The following is a 7745-nucleotide window of genomic DNA, read 5'->3' on the forward strand; positions in this document are numbered from 1 at the left end:
AGATGAAGTAATTAATTAATGAATCTCTAAGTAATTAATCTCCCATCCCATAGACCACGTTTTTTCCGCTTCACGCAGGAATTCACGGAGCCACCAAACCAAGAGGTTTCATTACACTTGTTGGAGCGAAACCTTTTGTTCTCAAAGGCTTCTCGCCTTCCTCTGCAGACACCAGGAGAAGAAGGTTTTTCCTGAGCCTAACCAGAGTCCCCATGAAAAAACAGATTTTGTTTTCCATTGCAATTGATCTGCCTCTCACTCCCCAGCCTGGCGTTTGCTGTGCCTTTCTCTGCCAGCGTAACGAGGCTCTTAGGACACACTCATCTCCATTGATGAATTCGTTACCAACTGTGATCAAGTCACCTCACAATCTGCCTGGCAGTAATGTGAGCAGCTTAAATTCCTTTGCTCTGCTCCCGAGGCCGATTTCTCCAGCCTTCAAATTAGTTTTGTGCCTTTTTGCTGCACCTGGTCTCCCAGCAATGTCTTTAGGATGCTGACGTGATAACTGCCCATCACTCCGCAGTGTGGGATGGAGAACACTTCATGGTCCCCTGCACCATGTGAGAAAGCTCTGCTTTGGTTTCTCTTTTAAAAAAAAACTTTCTAGCCGTTACAGTTGCCAAAACATGAAGACTCAAAAGCATAAAGCGAAAGAAATAGCTACAAGCCCCAAAATTGCTAAATCAGTCATCCCAAAATACGCTCTCTAAAAACCGCCTCTTGTTTTTCAGCCCAGGTTCTGGAGTCCCACTCCAGGGGGAAGGGCTTGTACGTGGATAGCTTTAGCTCATGACTTTTACAGCATCGCACCCAAGTTTTTCCTGCAATGACTTCCCTGTAGCTCATGCCAGCCCTGACTCATGGGAGTCACTCAAACTCAGGAATGAGAATTAAGCAAGAATAATATCCATTGATGGGGAACACAGAGAAACAAAAAAAGCCAATCCGAAACTCACTTTTTAAAAATATCTCTTAGCACTGGGAGCAGAAAGAGAAAGCTAAGACCACTGAGGGTTTCCTGCCAAGCAAATAAATCTGCCATGTGAGCTGGAGAGATGCATGTTTCTGCTAGACCTTCCCAGCAGCCAAGCACAGGGTTTTTCATTCCCAATCATGCCTTTCTAGGAAAAAGACCCTTAATCTGGCAGAGACAGGGAGTGGGGCACGTTCTTACTGTAAGCCACTTGGTACGTCCTCTTCTTTGTCAACAAGTGAGTCCTGGCTTCATTTTTCTTTCGACTTTCCTCCTTGGGGTTTGATTTTCTAAGGAACAAGTCAGCCTGTTTGCCCCTCCAAGTAATTTCTCATCTAGTTGGCCAAATCAATAGAAGGACAAAGTCTCTGTGTTATTGAGCTGCTCTGAGTTGCATAGAAAACAGCTTGCCATGCAAAAAAGAGAGATCCAAAGGAGCCCCCACCCAGTAGCTCCACCTTTATATTAGACATCAGAGAATCCACATCTGCTTCCCCCACGTTACAGCCCCTGGTGGCTTGGGAAGGTGCCCATCACACCATGAACGATGAGCAGGGAAGGGTTGTTGATGGTGCCCCAAAGCCATCCAGGAGACCGGTGTTGGTTTCAAATAAAGCGGGGGGAGATTCCCAGATCCCACATGCTAATCATATTATTGCAGGAATTCCCAAAAATGGGTGGGCCCAGGCAGCATTTTCTTTGGAAGAAACCAAACCAGTGGATGTTTGAACAACACACTCATCACCCAGCTTTCCGAGGAGTTTATTTGAAGGCTTTCACAGCTTTCACACCGATATTTGCAGACTCCTTGGCAAATAAACGCCCAGGAAAGCCTGAGATTTTAACATATCCCTTTTTTGTTTTCTTTTCTTTTCCCCAAATACCTGCAGTTTTAAGCACTGGCCAACCACCAACATCGCGGTGGGTGTTTTGGGGAGCAGCTGGATACTCGCGCTGTGAACGCGCACATGTACACGTGTATACGCCGGCGTGCACACGTATATAAGCACATACACACACACGAAGCATCCTTCCCGTGCTCCGGGAAGGGAGGAGGGTTTGAGCCCTCGTGCCTGAGCCCTGCCCGGTGCCTGCCCTCCCAAGGGCACGGGACAGCAAAACAGCTCTCTGCACCCCGAAACCTCCTAATTTATACAGGAACAGCAACTCTTTAAATCCTCCCAATCCTTCCGAGCTGAAGGCGGCCTGGCTTGTGGCTCATCACCCATGACATGAGCTGCAAGGTCTCAGCTTGGCGCTGGAGGCTCCTGCCTTTGCAGCAAAGGATCTGCTGAAGCAGTTACCCCAAAAAAAATCCCCCCCCCCCCAAAAAAATCTTGTGTGGGTGGGTTTTGCAGCCCCATTTGATGCTGCTGGTGGTAGAGCAGGAGATCCCCTGCCAGATCCTGCTCTTCTGTTTACACCACCAGCCGTGAAAAAGCATCCCAACCCCATTTCCAGCCCCCCCTCTCCCCCCCCAAATCCTGGGGGAGCCCTGAGATGCCCTCAAACCACCAAGCTCCCATCCTGGAACTTGGAAAGAAAGGGGTGAGGGGGGTTCCAGCTGAGATCCCAGCTGGCGGGATGACCAGTGGGAGGCCTTGGAAGATGGTGGAAGATGCGCGGAAGGCTGCGGACCCCGTGGGGCAGCCAGCATCCTGCGCTGATTTTTAGTAGGGAAACCATCCAGCTGAACAGGCTGAACCCTGCTGCAGCAGAGTCCTCTGCTGGTGTTAAGGGGACGTGGCAGCAAAGAGCAAGGGGTCCCCATCTGCACCCCAGGGCAAAATGGGGTCCCCCATGGGAGCACCAGCGATGCCCTAGGAACACCCCAGGACCACACCGAGGGATGGGAGCGCAAGCCCAGGATAACGCGGGCGTGCCAGCGGTGTCCCTGTCCCCGAGCTGGGACGTACCCCGGCGTACGCGGCCACTCAAGGCAGGGTCCTGGTCTTCATCCACGGGACTTTCCAGGGGATGGAGATGGTTTATGTTCCCTTTGAAGTTCCCCTTGCATGAGCGGAGCTGCAGCGTGCGAGGCAGCCGGGGAATCAGCCTCTCCTCCCGTGACCTTTGGGTTTAAGGACAAGGGAAGAGCCTGGTGGCCATCTGCCTTTCATCCAGCCGCCCACCCACCGCTCCAGCTCCATCCCTCCCGCCACGTAAAGGCTCGATGCTCGTTTAACAACCTTGCAACCTTTTCTCATCAAAACTGAGACAAGCAGGTTGGAAACTTGCTGGCCACTGTTAGGAAAGGACCCCAAGCACAAGCCCAAGTGCATGGATGGAGGTGGAGGCCATTTGGGACCCACAATGGGAAGGACCTTCATGGTCCCCTTCACAATGGGGGTTTGCCAACACCTCTGCATTTGGAAACGGGTTTATTTTGGAAAGATGTCGCTGATCAGCCATTCCCTCAGGCCGTGAACCTCTCCACGTGGCCTCATCATGGCTGGGCCGCTGGACCAGCCGTCCTGGTCCCCGGGGCACATCTGCAATGCCATTAGTGGAGCTGTGAGCCCAGCACCGGCGCGCGAGGCGCAAGCCAAGCAAACCTCCTGCAAACCTCCTGTGCTAGGATGCAAAAGGATGAGCTGCCTTTCTTAAGACCTTTTTTAGGTGAAGTAGCTCCACCACCCCCAGCCGGACGTGGTTCTTCTGCTCCTGCTTCGCAGCCGGGTGCGTTTCGCAGCCTGGCAGCAGGACGAGACGCCATGTGGGTGCCAGCACAGCCTGTTTGCACACAGGGTGCGGGTGCAATGCCCCGGCACGGCCGCCATTCCTCATGGCCTGTGGAACGAGTCCGTCCGGTCCCAGATGAGCAAATGGGCCCCAGCACGGTGGGATGGGATCGCAAAGCAGGTCGTCACCCCTGGGGGTGGCCAGCTCTTCAGCATGGTCCTGTCAGCGCATGCTGCAATTGGCGGGGCCAAGTAGCAAGGCTGCGGGGAGGGGAAGGGATGGCCACGCTGGGTTTGCAGAGCTTTGGGTCTTCCTTGGGCGACGGATTCGATGACCTCAGCCTCGGCTCTAGGAGACATTGCTGTGGCTTTCAGGGAGCTGTTGGACGCCCCAGAACCCGCTGCGTGCCCTCGCCTCCCTTTGCAGGACGCGCAATCACAAGGGGAGGATGCATTTCCCATGGCTCAGGACCCCAGGGGTATGTACCCCACCTGAGAGGACCTCCAAGCGTCTGTGAAGGGCAGAAGAGACCAGCTGCCCCTCTGCCAGCCCTACAGGAAAGTGGTGGCCCAGCTCTGGCAGAGCCACCTGCGTTGGTGGCATCTCCATTGGGGTAGCTGCCTGGAGCCCATCAGGATAGGATCAGACAGGATCTAGGAAAGGGATCCATGGAGCTCTTCGGTCCAACCCCCTGCTCAGAACAGGGCTGGCTAAAAAATCAGAGCATCCTGGACACGGCTCAACACACCCCCGAGCTGCACCTCAGGGGGGTCTATGGGTGCATGACCCAGAAATGCCTTTTGCTCTCCACTGGCTATCAAGAAATCTTAGCTGGCTAGCTGGGAGTTGTTAAATGGCACAGATCACCCCCCAAAACCCTCTGCATCACCGCCTGGGCCGTGTGCTCCGCAGGATGTCCATACTCCGATGTCTCATCCCTCCAGCATCCTCCCAGGATTAGCTTGCAGGGCTGAGACTCAAAAATAACCCAACGGGGGCAGTGGGTGGGTGGGCATCGCTGTCACCTCACCATCACTAACGTCAGCTTCCCCAAACCCATCCGCATGCCGATGTCATCCATGAATCCAGTCAGGCACGTCACGGCTGCGTGAAGACAGCCGAAAAAACGCGGGTGTTTGCCAAGGAAATATCAAAAGCCCTGGAGCAGCCCCCCCGCTGCTGCTTCCCCATCTGTTCTTCGTTAGGCAAATGAGCTGTGGGCTCCAGGCTGGGTGGTCTGGGCTCAGGGACCCCTCTGTGGTTGGCTTCTGGGGTGATGTGCCTGGGGTAGGGAGCAACAACAGTGTTGGGGGGGTGAAATTTTTGGGTTTGCGGGCTTGGACGGAGCAGCATCCATACGGATGACGCCTCCAGCCAGGGCTGTGGGCAGCGGTGAGCGCCCGCATCCCATGGCCCCGGTTCCAGTTGGTGATTAATACCCCGCTGCCCTGAGCCTCATCCAGGCTTTCTGGGATCATTTCCTAGAAATTCATCATCCCTTCCCAGCCAATACTTCCCAGAGGTTGCAACCCATCTCTGCTTTTCAGCATCTGGCTGGCGACGCGGAGCTCTCCACAGCACAAAGCCTGGGAGAAAAGCAGCACTTTGAGGCAACCCCTCATCCCCCAAATACTTCCTTTTTTTGTCTCAATTAGCAAAAGGCTCCTGAGTTATGGTAACTCCTCAAGCATCTCCAGAAGGCAGCTGGGTCAAAACGTGATGTAAAAATTGATTTGTAGCAGTTGTTCTTCCTCTTGGTTGCCCGTAGATGGAGGAAGAGAGCTTCACCCCTTTGGGTTCCCTCCTCCAGCGATCTGCTTGAGGAGGGGGTGTGGTGTCTTGGGGTTCTCCTCCTCCCTGCTTTGGCCCATCAGATGCCTGGTCTGGGCCATTTAATGCCTGGCCTGGGAAAGATGTTGGCCATGACCTGCACAAAACCCTGCTACCCAATGCCATGCAAACCCATGAGGAAGAGATTATGTCTCCAGGAGCCCACATACCCTCTTGAGAAACTCAAGTTGCTGCATGAAGTGTGGCCCTGGGGTAAGCAATGATGCTGGGATAAGCAAACACGGCTCCTCTGCGCTACAACTGTGCTGGTCCATGAGACAATCCAGGACTCATCTTCTGGGTACACATCCCATAGGGTTACTCCCTCCCCACTCTGACCTGGGTGGCTACATTCCACCCAGAGGTGGGCATCCTGAAAAGGAGCTGCTTTGGAGGAGTCCAGGTCCAAACCGTGCCAGCGATGGTGCGATGATTAATCGGGACATTCACAGCCCAGAGGCACAGATCCGGCCGACGATGTCCAAGGAGGCTGAGTCATCCCAGGTGAGCACCACAGAGAACCAGGGTTTGGTGGAGAGAAAGATTTCCACCAAAGAGTTGTTCTGCTGCTCGAAGACCAACATTGATTGAGGATGAAGGTACTTCGGAGGGGATAACTCAACTCCCAAAACACATCATAATTTTTGGAGATTTTTATTCTTTTCTTCCAAAATGAAATGGTTTGTTCAGGAGGTGCAGAAGTATCCCCCTCCCCCCTTTTCTAATACAAGACACACTTGTCTTGTATCAGACACACAAGTCGAGATACACTTGACTTTCACTTCAACCAAGATACTTTTTCAAGAAAGAAACGGCTCATCTCTTTTTTAAGTGAGCAAACCAAAATAGCCAGGGGTTAAAAAAACCCAACAGAAACTATTCGCTTTGACCTCCCTTTGACCGGGATCATGTTTTCCTCCCAAATTTTGCTTCAACCACCCAGTCGAAAAATGCCTCCTGCCCCAGCCTCACCGCTGGGGCCAGCTTTGTGGGTTTTGTCCGGTTGCGAGTTAATGGGTTTATTGTGAAACTGGTGGACGCACGCTTGACGTCGACCCTGTGTGGGAGGAGGAATCAGTTAGAAGACTGTAAGAAACCCGATTCAGTAGGAAAAGAGCAAGAGAAGGACTTTGTTGGTTCGTTACCTCGCAGATAAAGCATTCACAAAAGCAGGGAAAGATAAATCAATCTTTTTCCAGCAAGGGCAAATGTTTACCCTGCACAATGCAAACTGACCCCAGGTGATCTCAGGTGTAACGACATGGTTTAATACCACCAAAAGGGGCCTCTTTTGTATTTCTCAGGCTGTCACCTGGAGATGTCCTACCCGCCGGGGGATTTCCTATAATTTGAATATATCCTGGTAACAGCAGTGACACTTTTTAAACGTGTTGTGAAACGTGTTATATATGGATACAGTTTTGTTTTTTTTTAAACATGTTGTGCATTTATATATATATATTTCCGTAAGCCCCAGTGCCCCATCGCTGGCAGAGGCCACCGGGGAAGAGACGAGGGTAAGGAATGCGCGATGTGATACCTGCTCTGAATCACGCCCCGCTTTTGTGGCTGCAGGATTTTGTGAGACAGAAGTGGGGTTGGTGCGCTCGATAATCCGAGGAAGCTTTCCACGCCTCGGAATCTTTCCCACTTGTATAACCTCCACGCACCACCCTGCCTCCTCCAGGTAGGTGGGTGATGGAGGACGAGCCGCAGCGGTGGTCACCCCCATGCTCCATCTCTTACCAACGGCATTCAGGGTCTTGGACAGGTCTTTTACAACCATGGGGAGCTGAATAATTACTGAGGGGGCTCGTCGTCCACCCGCTGGGGCTTGTTACGGCTCCAGCCCACCTCCCCATGGGACAGCAGGATGGGGACAGCTCGTGGGAGATGCTGGCACCTCCTCACCACCATGCAATTCAGCACGACAGATTTTATTCAACGGTAGGAAGCTCTGCAGCTCGTCGCTGTAGGCTTTGGTTCCTGTTACTCATTTTTCAGCTTTCAGCAAGTCGTTCCCCAAGATCTTCCACACACACTCAAGCAGGTTTTTGCATTCAGCTTGCCGTGTTCACGATCTCTTCCACGCTCCCCTTTCAGACGTGGCGTGGACCTTCTGCAGGAGATCTTCTTTCTTCTAATGACATTTTTCACCCGCTGTTTACTTCTGGGTGCCCTGGGGAACATTTTTACGGCCTTTTTGTATCAGTGCTTTGCATTTGTGTCCTCAGTCCACTTCCACTCCATCTGCTAA

The sequence above is a fragment of the Phaethon lepturus genome, unplaced genomic scaffold (assembly GCF_000687285.1).
Source record: "Phaethon lepturus isolate BGI_N335 unplaced genomic scaffold, ASM68728v1 scaffold7245, whole genome shotgun sequence".
Taxonomy (NCBI): Eukaryota; Metazoa; Chordata; class Aves; order Phaethontiformes; family Phaethontidae; genus Phaethon; species Phaethon lepturus.